Consider the following 12,998-nt stretch of genomic DNA (forward strand, 5'->3'; position numbering starts at 1 on the left):
ATTCTAGAATTTTCCAAATTCAGTTTGGTTGAATTTGGACTAGATTTGGACCTAGTTTGGTTACTTTTTGATTTGGTTTGGTTCAAGAGAGAGGAGAGATAAAAATATCACATTATTTTTTAGTTTAAAACTCATTCAAGCATGTGAAATATGCACCTCCTTTAAAGAACTCCCCTTCCTTACATATGTGTCAAAATGAAATCATTATACCCAAAATATCTCATATTTTTAATATTGCTCATAGTTTTTTACTAATAAACCTTGTACATTTTCAACTCTTCATCTTGTGTGAGCATTTACTCATTTTTGGATACCCAAATATCTCATATTTTTAATATTGCTCATAGTTTTTTACTAATAAACCTTGTACATTTTCAACTCTTCATCTTATGTGAACATTTACTCCTTTTTGGATACCCAAAATATCTCATATTTTTAATATTGCTCATAGATTTTTTACTAATAAACCTTGTACATTTTCAACTCTTCATCTTATGTGAGCATTTACTCATTTTTGGATACCCAAAATATCTCATATTTTTAATATTGCTAATAGTTTTTTACTAATAAACCTTGTACATTTTCAACTCTTCATCTTATGTGAGCATTTACTCATTTTTGGATACCCAAAATATCTCATATTTTTAATATTGCTCATAGTTTTTTACTAATAAACCTTGTACATTTTCAACTCTTCATCTTATGTGAGCATTTACTCATTTTTGGGTATCTTCTTTTACAAATTGGATTTATCTCCTCCTTACACATGGATTGATGCTATTGGCCCATAGGAACCTTAATTGGACCATAATCCAAAAAATTTTGAAAATCTAGACCCTTAGGCTAAGGTCCTTTATACCCATTTCCAATTAATTCCAATTGCACATTGGAAAGTTCTTTTTGAATTTCTGTTTCAGGGGAACTTATTTTAATAAGATGAGATAACTTTCTATCTAAAAATATTAAAAATCTGAATATTCTCTCTTTAGAATATTTTCTCTCTCTAGATTAAAACAGTTAGAAACAAGGTCTTTTATATTTCTGAAGAGGGATTGATTACAGGGAAAGATGCTGGACATTTTGAGAGGCTGGGGAGGAATCTTACATCCATGGCCATTCTTGGATGCCACCATGGCCATCCCGAAATAATCTTGAGGCCTTGGGGTCATGTAAGAATGGCCCTATAGTCATTCTTGCGCGTTGTGCATGAATAGAATGTCTTTATGGCCATTCTTGGATGCCCCATATCCATCCCAAAATGACCTTGAGGCCTTGGGGTCATGCAAGAATGGCCTTAGGCCATTCTTCCACCTATTGTGCATAAAAAAAGGGGTTATCCTTGGATGCCCCATGGCCATTCCAAAATGACCTTGAGGCCTTGGGGTCATGCAACAATGGCCTTTGGGGTCATTCTTCCACCTATTGTGCATGAAAAGAATGGCCCCAACGCCATCCCAAAAATGACTTTAAGGCCTTGGAGTCATGCAAAAATGGTCCTAGGGCCATTCTTCCTCATGTTGTGCATGAAAAAGAATGGCCCTAGGGCCATTCTTGTTGCAAGAATGGGGCCCTAGGACCATTCTTGTTGCAAGAATGGCCCTAATACCATTCTTGGATGCACCCATGGGCCCTTGGAGTCATGCAAGAATGGCCCTAGGGCCATTCTTGGATGCCCCTATGGCCACTATTCCATGCACTCTATTTCATTTTAAAGTAAAAAGGTTGATATTTTAGGCCTTAGGGTCATGTAAGAATGGTCCTTACACCTGTTGTGCATGAAAAGAATGGCCATTCTTGGATACCCCATGGTCATCCAAAATGCTCCATGGCCATTATAGAAATGACCTTGAGGCCTTGGGGTCATGCACGAATGGCCCCACGGACATTCTTTCTCATGTTGTGCATGAAAAAGAATGGCCCTAGGGCCATTCTTGGTGGATGCCCCCATGGCCATCCCATAATGACCTTGAGACCTTGGGTTCATGCAAGAATGGCCCAAGGGCCATTCTCCCACTTGTTGAGCATAAAAATAATGGCCATTTGGCCATTCTTGGATGTCTCCATGGCCACTATTTCATGCTCTGGGATACATTTTAAAGTAAATTAGTGGATATTTGAGTTTTTGGGGTCATGCAAGAATGGCCCTTACAACTCTTGTGCATGAAAAGAATAGCCCTTGGGCTATTCTTGAATGCCCCAATGCCCATTCCAAAATAACCTTGAGGCCTTGGGGAATGGCCATATGGCCATTCTTGCATGCTCCCATGGCCATCCCAAAATGACTTTGAGGAATTGGGATCATGCAAGAATAGCCCTACAACCATTCTACCACATGGTGTGCATGAAAAGAATGGCCCTTGGGCCATTCTTGAATTCCCCCATATCCATCCTAAAAAGACCTTGAGGCCTTGGGGTCATGCAAGAATGGCCCTAGGACCATTCTTCCACATGTTGCACATGTAAAGAGGCCATCCTTGGATGTCCCAATGGCCATTACAAAATGATCTTGAGGCCTTTGGGTCATGCAAGAATTTCCCTTGGTGTCATTCTTCCACCTATTGTTCATAAAACAAATGGCCCTAAGGCCATCGGTTTTCTAGGGTTGGCGAGCAATATTCAAAGGTGATGAACTTAATGTAGCCTTGTCAATAACCTTACAACTCTTACTCCTTCCTCAACGCACGCGTGGGTATCAACGGCGACCTAGAGCCGAGCACCGTATGGTCAGCACCCTCTAGGATCCTTCGCAGGTGACCTAGCATTTCATCACTCATAGGCCGCTTCCTTGGTCACTCATCCATGGTACTGGAAGCTCGCCATTTTAATAGAACCGAGACTGGTCAAGACCTCGGCCGACCTTGCTACACGAGATGTCCTCCATTGACTCTCTGTCAGCTGTTGCAACTTTATCAAATTAGGTCTCTACGACCTCATTCACAAGACGATCAAAATGCTTCCCCAGCATTCTTGACATAAAAAAAATCATTTAAAAACAGGTGTCATAAATACAGTTTCTATAACGAACTCTCGTCTTTCCACATCAATCCACATTATTTAAATCACATCCATTTCATATGTATTCTCATTCTCATCCAATCACATCATTTTTATATGTATTCCCATTCTCATCCAATCACATCATTTTCATCTCATCACATCTTTCCTCATTTTTAACCTCATCAGATCTCATCCACTCGCATCCACCCATATCTACATCTTATCACATCACATTCATTCACATCTTATCCATTCAGACCACATCACATTCACTCACATCACATTTTACCTCACATCTCATTCATACATATCTATCCCGAATCACATTCACATTCATTCATATCCATCACATTCATTATCATCACCATTATATCACATCACTTCTATCCACATCATATCTCATTCATACACATCTCATCTCATTCATCCACATCCATCCAATCGTTCACATGTACGACTACTCACATCTATCCATACATTCATATCTATCACTTCACATCCACATATATTCATGTCACATCACATCACATTCTTTCACATACACATCTATATCCATTCTTTCACATACATCCACATCCATTCTCTTAAATACTCATTCACATCCATTCTTCACATACACATTCACGTCCATTCTTCACACACATTCATATACATTATCATCACATACATTCACTCATATCTCATATCATTCATTTACATTCTGATTCACATGACATCACATCTCATCCATTCATTCACATTTATCTCATTCACATCACATCTCATCACATCTATTCACATCACATCTCAGCACATCTATTCACCTCACATCTCATCACCTCTATTCACATCACATCCATCCATCTATCTGATTCCCATCACATCTATTCACCTCACATCTCATCACCTCTATTCACATTCACATCCATCCATTCATTCCCATCTATCTGATTCCCATCCATCCATTCATTCCCATCTATCTGATTCCCATCACATCTCATCACATCTATTCACCTCACGTTCTCATCACCTCTATTCACATCACATCCATCCATCCATTCATTCCCATCTATCTGATTCACATCACATCTCATCGCATCTATTCACCTCACATCTCATGACCTCTATTCACCTCACATCTCATCGCATCTATTCACCTCACATCTCATGACCTCTATTCACATCACATCCATCCATCCATTCATTCCCATCACATCTATTCACCTCACATTCTCATCACCTCTATTCACATCACATCCATCCATCCATTCATTCCTATCTATCTAATTCACATCACATCACATCTATTCACCTCACATTCACATCACCTCATATCTATTCACATTCACATCACATCTATTCACCTCACATTCTCATCACCTCTATTCACACCACATCACATCCATCCATTCATTCACATCTATCTGATTCACATCACATGTCATCACATCTATTCACCTCACATCCCATCCATCCATTCATTCCCATCTATTCATTGAATTTTAAGCATAGATTTTTAGAGAATTCTAATTTTGATATAAAAATTCTTTATGCATCTAATTATGCATAAAAAATCAATTTTAATGAGAATGACACTTTTGAAATAAAAATAATTTCTTTATGCATCTTTCTATGCATAAAATCAAATTTAATGAGAATGACACTTTTGAAATAAAAATAATTCCTTTATGCATCTTTCCATGCATAAAATCAAATTTAATGAGAATGATACTTTTGAAATAAAAATAATTCCTTTATGCATCTTTCTATGCATAAAATCAAATTTAATGAGAATGACACTTTTGAAATAAAAATAATTCCTTTATGCATCTTTCTATGCATAAAATAAATTTTAATGAGAATAACACTTTTAAAATAAAAATAATCCCTTTATGCATCTTTCTATGCATAAAATCAAATTTAATGAAAATAACACTTTTGAAATAAAAATAAATCCTTTATGCATCTTTCTATGCATAAAATCAATTTTAATAAGAATAACACTTTTGAAATAAAAATAATTCCTTTATGCATATTTTTATGCGTAAAATTAATTTTAATGAAAATAACACTTTGAAATAAAAATAAATCCTTTATGCATCTTTCTATGCAGTGCTTGCTTTCCAAACTAGCAAGCATCACAAACATGCATATTCCCATCATACTTGAATCTAGGTAGCCCACTAACAATGCCTCTTGCCTGCATGTTCTTTAACCTTTATATGCTCACATGTCCAATTCTTTTATGCCACATGTCAATGTCCTATACCACATTTTGGCTTTTAGAGAACATGGTTGATTTCAACTCAGGAATCCCAGCATCCAACTTAAATAACTTGCCTTCTTTCTTGCCTTTGGCAATGACTCTACATCCATTTTTGAAATCCTCAACGAAGCAACCATGCTCGTTGAAATGAACCTATAAACCCTATTCCACCATTTAACCAACTGAGGCCAAACTTTTTGTAATAGAAGGCACATACAAGACATCTGCCACCATAGACTTTGTTTCACCATTGTGCATCACCAATGGTACACTTTTAACACATGAGTGACAGCATGTTGGGAATCATCACATGTTTTCGCATAGCCTTTCACATCCATTGGCTTCATATGTTCAAACCATTCGCCATGATAAGTCATATGGTTTGATGCTCCAGAGTCCATATACCAAGTGTCATCTCACTATCACCATTTGTCATCATAGATCCCACGATATGTTTCATGGCAAACAAGTGATTTGCACTGCCATCATTGTTGGCTTGATGCAAAATTTTCACCATTTGCATAATTTCCACCATGTTGTGCATAATGTCCACCATGTTGTGCTCTACCCCCTCTCAAATCATTTTATTTGCAGTAACAATCATATGTCATATGACCAAGCTCTCCACAGTAATGGCATTCCACATTTTGCATAGATGCTTGTTGGCCTTGTCAACATCCTCTTCCACGAGGATTACCTCTGCCTCTCTGAGGTGTATATCCACGACCACCTCTAGCACCATATGTAGGCTGAAAATTTTGTTGTGGTGACCTATCCTGCTATCCACGGCCATCCACGACCATCTGGCACATGCACATAAGCTATGCTACTACCAAACACTTTGAGGTGTCCAATGTCTAGCCTAAAACCTGTAAGACGCATCTCTGGTGTACTTCCATGTTGTATGGCTGCTGTGGGTGTCTTATTAAGTACATACACCGCTGTGACACACGCTTCTGCTTGCCCAATAATAGTCTGCCATGCTCTTTTCATTGAGCATTGCCCTGGCCACATCACAAATGACTCTATTTTTCCTCTCAACAACACCATTTTGCTGAGGCATGTACCTGCAAGTTAACTGCCTTCTTGTGCCATGCTTTCTCAAGAAATTCTCAAAAGCATGTGAGAGGTGTATTCACCACCTCCATCTGTCCTCAAAAATGTTATCCAAGAGCCATATTGCTTCTCTGCAAAAGCTTTGAAGTCCATAAACTTTCCCAACACTTCACTTTTCTCTCTGAGAAAGTAAATCCAAGTCATGCTGAAATCATCAATGAATGTCACATAATACAAACTACCTTATGGATGGGTTTTGTGCAGGACCCCATACATCACTATGAAGTATCTCAAGTGGCCTGCTACTCATGTTGCCTTCTTTAGGAAACGACAACTTGCTTGCTTCCAAACTGGAGAGCATCATAGACATGCATATTCCCATCATACTTGAATCTAGCTAGCCCACTAGCAATGCCTCTTGCCTGTATGTTCTTTAACCTTTGTATGTTCACATGTCCAATCCATTTATGCCACATGTCAATGTCCTGTACGACATTTCTGCTTTTAGGCCGATTTCAACTCAGGAATCCCAGCATCCACCAACTTAAATAACCTGCCTTCTTTCTTGCCTTTGGCAATGACTCTACATCCATTTTTGAAATCCTCAACGAAGCAACCATGCTCGTTGATAAATGAACCTATAAACCTTGTTCAACCATTTGACCAACTAAGGCCAAACTTTTTGTGATATAAGGCACATACAAGACATCTGCCCCATAGACTTTATTTCACCATTGTGCATCACCAATGGTATACTTCCAACATGAGTGATAGCATGTTGGGAATCATCTCCTATCTCCACATAGCCTTTCACATCCATTGGCTTCATATGCTCAAACCATTTGCCCATGACAAGTCATATGGTTTGATGCTCCAGAGTCCATATACCAAGTGTCATCACCTCACTGTCACCATTTGTCATCATAGATCCCACGACATGTTTCATGGTAGCAAACAAGTGATTTGCACTGCCATCATTACTGGCTTGATGTAAAATTTTCACCATTTGCATAATTTCCACCATGTTGTGCATAATGTCCACCATGTTGTGCTCTACCCTCTCTCAAATCATTTTGTTTGCACGGTAACAATCACGTGCCATATGACCAAACTTCCCACAGTAATGGCATTCCACATTTTGCATAGATGCTTGTTGGCCTTGCCAACGTCCTCTTTCACAAGGATTACCTCTGCCTCTCTGAGGTGTATATCCACGACCACCTCTGGCACCATATGTAGGCTGAAAATTCTGTTACGATGACCTATCTTGCCATCCACGACCATTACCACGACATCGTGATGCTAATCTCCCCTTGCTTCTAAATCCCCTTTGTGAATAGAAAGCCTGATTTCTGCCATTATCATCATGGCTAGTAGATGCATCATGAAAAGATTCACTGAGTTTGATTTCCTCAACAAGCAAGAGTGAAACCAACTCATCAAAATATGGTAAACCTGTACTCCGAACAAAAATAGATGTATCAAAAGACTTGTACTCCTTGCCAAGACCACGCAAGGCAATGTCTACCAGATCATAATCAGGCATGGGGCCATTGATAGTTGCCAATGCATCTGCATACTTCTTTATCTCTTGTACATAATCATGAATACTCCTTCCTTTCTGCTTCACATTATGAGTCTGTTGTCTCAACTGAGACTTTACGAGCACTAGTATTTGTATCAAAACAGCTTTACCAATGTATCCCATGCATCCTTGGGATTCTTAGCATCATGTATATGTATGAGTATAGAATCTGAGATACATATAGACAAGTAATGCAAAACTTTGTATGCTCTCTCTGACCATTGCTTATTATGAGCTACAACCTGTTGTTGTGTAGGTTGTCGGGGTAGTTGTTGAGATATTGAGCTCATCTAGTGAGGTAGTGGACACTGATGACCCGCCTGGGGGATAGGCCCTGCACTTACACCACTGGCATGGTTGGTGAGATCTTGGGTGATATGCGGCCAGTGGGATGACAGGCTGTGTGACAGCCATTCTACTGGCATAGTTATAGCGCCAGCTCATTTAGTTGGGTTCACACTATAGAGAACCCTTGTATGTATTGGTTGAGTACCTTTCATATTTAGTATATGGTGTGTTGAGTGTTGAGAGAAGAAGGAGAAGATTTTCAGCCTCTCACCTTGTGTGTGCTCTATTAGGGTTTTGTGAGTGTGTGTGTGCTTGCAAGAGCTCAAGCTCTCTTCCCCCCTGCATCTTTTCAGTAGTTCCACCGGCTCTGGCTCCGCACCTATAAAACAAGGTTCCAAAATCCTTTTCCTTTGAGAAAGCTTTTAATCATGTACTTCCATGCTTGGAAGTTCTTTCTATCCAACTTTTCACCCACAATCTGCTGGGTTATCTGACATAATTGCTTAATGATGCAAATGCACCTTCTGCACATGTCCATTTCTGTAAATGAGCCTTCTTCAGCTCAACCACACTCTAATAAGTGTTCTAGATACTCCAAAGTACTCAACAAACTTCACTCTGTTGATGTACAAATTCACTTTGATTGCATTCAAAGTGAATTTGAATGCATTCAAAGTGAATTTGATTGTATTCAAAGTGAATTTGAATGCAATCAAAGTGAATTTGAATGAGCCTTCTTTAGCTCAACCACACTCTAATAAGTGTTCCACATACTCCAAAGTACTCAACAAACTTCACTGTTGATGTACAAATTCACTTTGATTGCATTCAAATTGAACTGGCATACACAGTCCAAAGTACCTTGGTTTGTCGCTCTTTCCAAGGCTTCAAATTGCAATGTAGTGGTTCAATCAAGTGTGGATAACTTGAATTGACACCTAAACAATCTCAATGTTTCATATCAACACCAACCAAGGTGCGTACATACCAAAAATATAAAATCCCCTTCTCTGTTTTGAGAAAAACCAGTAAAACCTGTAAAAAAACTAGTAGTAGTAAAAGTGCTCTAATTTCTTTGATTCTTGTCCAAATTGAGAGACCATGCATTCATTAGCTTAGAAATGATGTCTACTAACTCCATGTAAAAAGAATTAGACCAATTGTTTAAGTTGAGAGAGTAATTAGCCGATTAATGACCCTTTGTTTCACTAATCACTATAGACAACCTGTTTAATCAGCTCATAATCAGCTCCATAATGCATAATTGTTCCAAAAAACCACATAGAAACCTTCTCAAGTGTGTGTACCACAAAATTGCTAAGGAGATTTTGGGATTAATCAATCACAAGACTTGAATTTGGCCTCCACCTAGAATAGTATTGAAAATTCTGCACTGTTTCTTCCCTACAGTCTCCGCTGCCTGCTCCTGAGGAGAATTGGGTGGTTTGTTGTGGTAATTGAAGGTAGATGTGAGTCCCCAACACTCCTAAGTATGTACCCAATCCATCAATGTAGTGATTTTTGTAAAAAACCAGCTTCAATTTCATCCACAATGAACATCTCCTTCTCTGTTTTTGTGAGGGCTTCAAAACAGTGAATTTCCACTCACTTAAATGCATCAACTTTGCTCTAAATTCAATGTTTTGCTTGCAGATGAGTTGCCAATACAATCCCATTTGCCAGATACATGATTCTTTGTCATATTTGCAACTATTTGCCTCATACATTCACCACACTCAAGCTTCAATGGAGAGCTTGCAAAACAGAAATTTTTCTTTGCTTTGGGTAACTCAAATCTGGTGTTGTTTGTGTTTTTGCACCTGCAATCCGCTCAAGGATGTTTAGTAGTCCTTACTCGGTAGGCCAAGGTCTCAGATTTGATGAAAATTGGTGTGCTCCAAGCTTCAAAGCTCCAATGGCAAGCTTCACAGCTTCTTCTCCCTCTTCTCTCACTCACTCATAAACCCTAAAAGAGAGCACCAGGCTCTGATACCATGATGAAAAACAAGTAGAGGGAGAGGAGACACACACACACAGGAGCAAACCCTAATGTATTAAGTAAACCCTAACCATAGAGGGAAGCCATCTCCCTTCTCACAAAATGCATAAAGCCATAATCCATAATCTATAACACACTACATGTGTTGTGTCCACACACTACTAACCCTAGCTAATGTCCACACACTATGACCAGCTGGACGCGGTCATTTATGTTTCACACATGTTACTACCTAACATGCTAGCACATAGTGCAACTGGCACAAGCCTACATCGAGCTTGAATCTCAACAGCCATATCATGCTTAAAAAAGTTATCATTAGAGTTATTTTACGCGTAGGAGCCTCTTATGATCGGTATGAAATAACTATAACATCAAGCATCGCGGATACTACCACGAATGAAATTGCCATTGAAGTTGTGGAAGAGTCAATTCCACTTGAGAAGGAGATTTGTTCAATACAAAACACATCTAAGAGAGCAATGCTGACTGCAGTATTGGATTTAAATGGATTACTCTTGAAGCGTTGCTTCCAGCCATGTTCTCTACACCAATCCATTATATATGCTCTAAATAGATACCTTGTACTTCGTCCAAGGTGTATATCATTTTTGCATAATGTTTTAGAAAAAATCAATGTGGGTATCTAGTCAACTGCTGCAACACAGGAGAATGTTCTCCATATGGTGAGAGCTTTGCAAGAGAAAGCTCGGAGAATACTTCCCTTCTTTTTTGGAGTCAGAATGCATGTTATAGTTTTGAGAAGAGAAAAGTGTTCAGGCCAGATAACCCAGGTGTTGAGGCAATGTTTAAACCACTTACAAGAATGTCAAAAGCCTTTCAATGTGATCCAGGGAGGACAATTCTTATTGATGACTCTCCATATAAAGCTTGTGTTTCTCCCTCGAAGAACTGCATCTTTCTAAACAAGTTTGATTTAGATAAGAAAGATGACAATGTTCTCATGGAACTACCATACTTAATGCTTCTTGATGATGTAGAAGATATATGTATTGTCGTTGAAAATAATCGATATGGTCAGCTCTTGGGAATTGAATGGCCATGATTTATATAACCTTGTTGATAATGTTATTGACAAATGGCAAGAGTATAATGTGATTTGGTCACAAACAAGGTTCAACACTGGTAAACTTCCTCTTGCAAGTCAATTACAGGACTCTTCTAAGGTGAAGGACACATGTGGAAAGAGAGGTGATAAAGGAGAATTGATTGGTACAAGCATGCAAAGCCTTAGTGGTAGCTCGTCTCACATCATGGGAGATGAGATAAAGGATATTCTAATCAAAGAAGGTCCTCAAATTTCAAGCATGAAACCATCAAAATTGATTTCTCTAGCTAAAAGATTGGGTTGCAAAGGAGGGAGTAACTTGAGGTCTCAGTCAGCAAAGGCATTTATCAATAAATTGCTAAACGATCATGGTCTTTTAAATATCAGTAAGTAGAGCAAATGTATTATCCTATCTAGAATTTCTCATTATATTACAGATATATTCATAAATTGTGTACTGTAATATTCTAACTTTCATCATGACCTTTTGTGTGCAGGCTTTTCTAGGTTGTAGAAATTCCAAAAGATCTATTCATGTAATGCAATGGATCAAGAACTTTAAATCAAGATATAACTTGAAAGTTTAGAAATATTCACAATGATGTACATGTTTATTCTCTTTATTTAAGTTTTGATGCATTATTTCAGTCTTAGGGTCTTGAACTTTGTTGCATTTTTTCTAGTGTTAGTCTATAGTGGGAGTGCATCCTATTCTAAAGAGGCTCCTTTATTGCAATTTTTCTCATATTTTATCAGACAATTTCTTCGTCAGAGTGCAGCCTCTTGAGGCTTGTTCACAACATAAAGTTTATAAATCACTTGTTTCTTATAATGTACCTAAAAACCATTCTACAATCTATTATTTAGTATCTTCTCTTTTGTCCTTCTGTAATTTAAATCCCTTAGCTTTGCACATGGAGTTTTGAATGGCCCTAGGACCATTCTATAACATGCACCTAGGGTCATTCTTTTATGGTAAATAAGGCCACTATTTTCCCTTGAAGGTCTCAAAGAGCATGCATGAGTGACCATGGGGCATCTTCATGCACAAGAAGAGTAAGAATGGCCTAGGCCATTCTTGCATGACCCCAAGTCCTGTAAGGTTCCCCCCTTCTAAAATAGGGGAAACACTTAAGATAGTCCACTAGGTCTTAACTTGGGAAAAATTTCCTATTCATCGACACCTTGACCATGTAGAGATTCAAGGATATGATTCATAGGTAAGACCTAGTCCTATCCCGCAGGGGGAGCGTGATCTTCTAAAAATCAAATCACCCATAGGGTAATTGATCATAAATTGGGCAACTACTAGACTTGATTTCTAGAGGCAACGCTTTTTTCCTCATCCATGCAAGGCACAGCCGCCGCTGGCCTAGTCTTCTAGAATAGAGTTGCCCAAGAACCTATTTATCTAGCATAGGGCTTTCACTTAATCTGTTGGAAAGCTACCCAACTAATCGGGTCCACCCATCCGTAGGATGGTGCCGTCGGGGCATTCCATCCTCCCCACTTTCCACCCTACTCACACGTAAATTTATTTTCTAATTAATCCTACCACACTGTTTGACATAAATAAACATGTTCCTTAATTAAGGCCCTTTTCACAAGGTTTGTTAAAATAGTCTTTTTCCACAATACAATCATGCCAAAGACAAGATATATATATATATAAAGTTTATACATGAATCAATTCCATACAAGCCAAACCGGCTCTCTTATTCTTTTCCTTTATACTGTCGATGATCTAGAATTCGGCCTT

This window comes from Cibotium barometz, chromosome 55 (assembly GCF_041138505.1).
Source record: "Cibotium barometz isolate CiBa-2024 chromosome 55, ASM4113850v1, whole genome shotgun sequence".
NCBI lineage: Eukaryota > Viridiplantae > Streptophyta > Polypodiopsida > Cyatheales > Cibotiaceae > Cibotium > Cibotium barometz.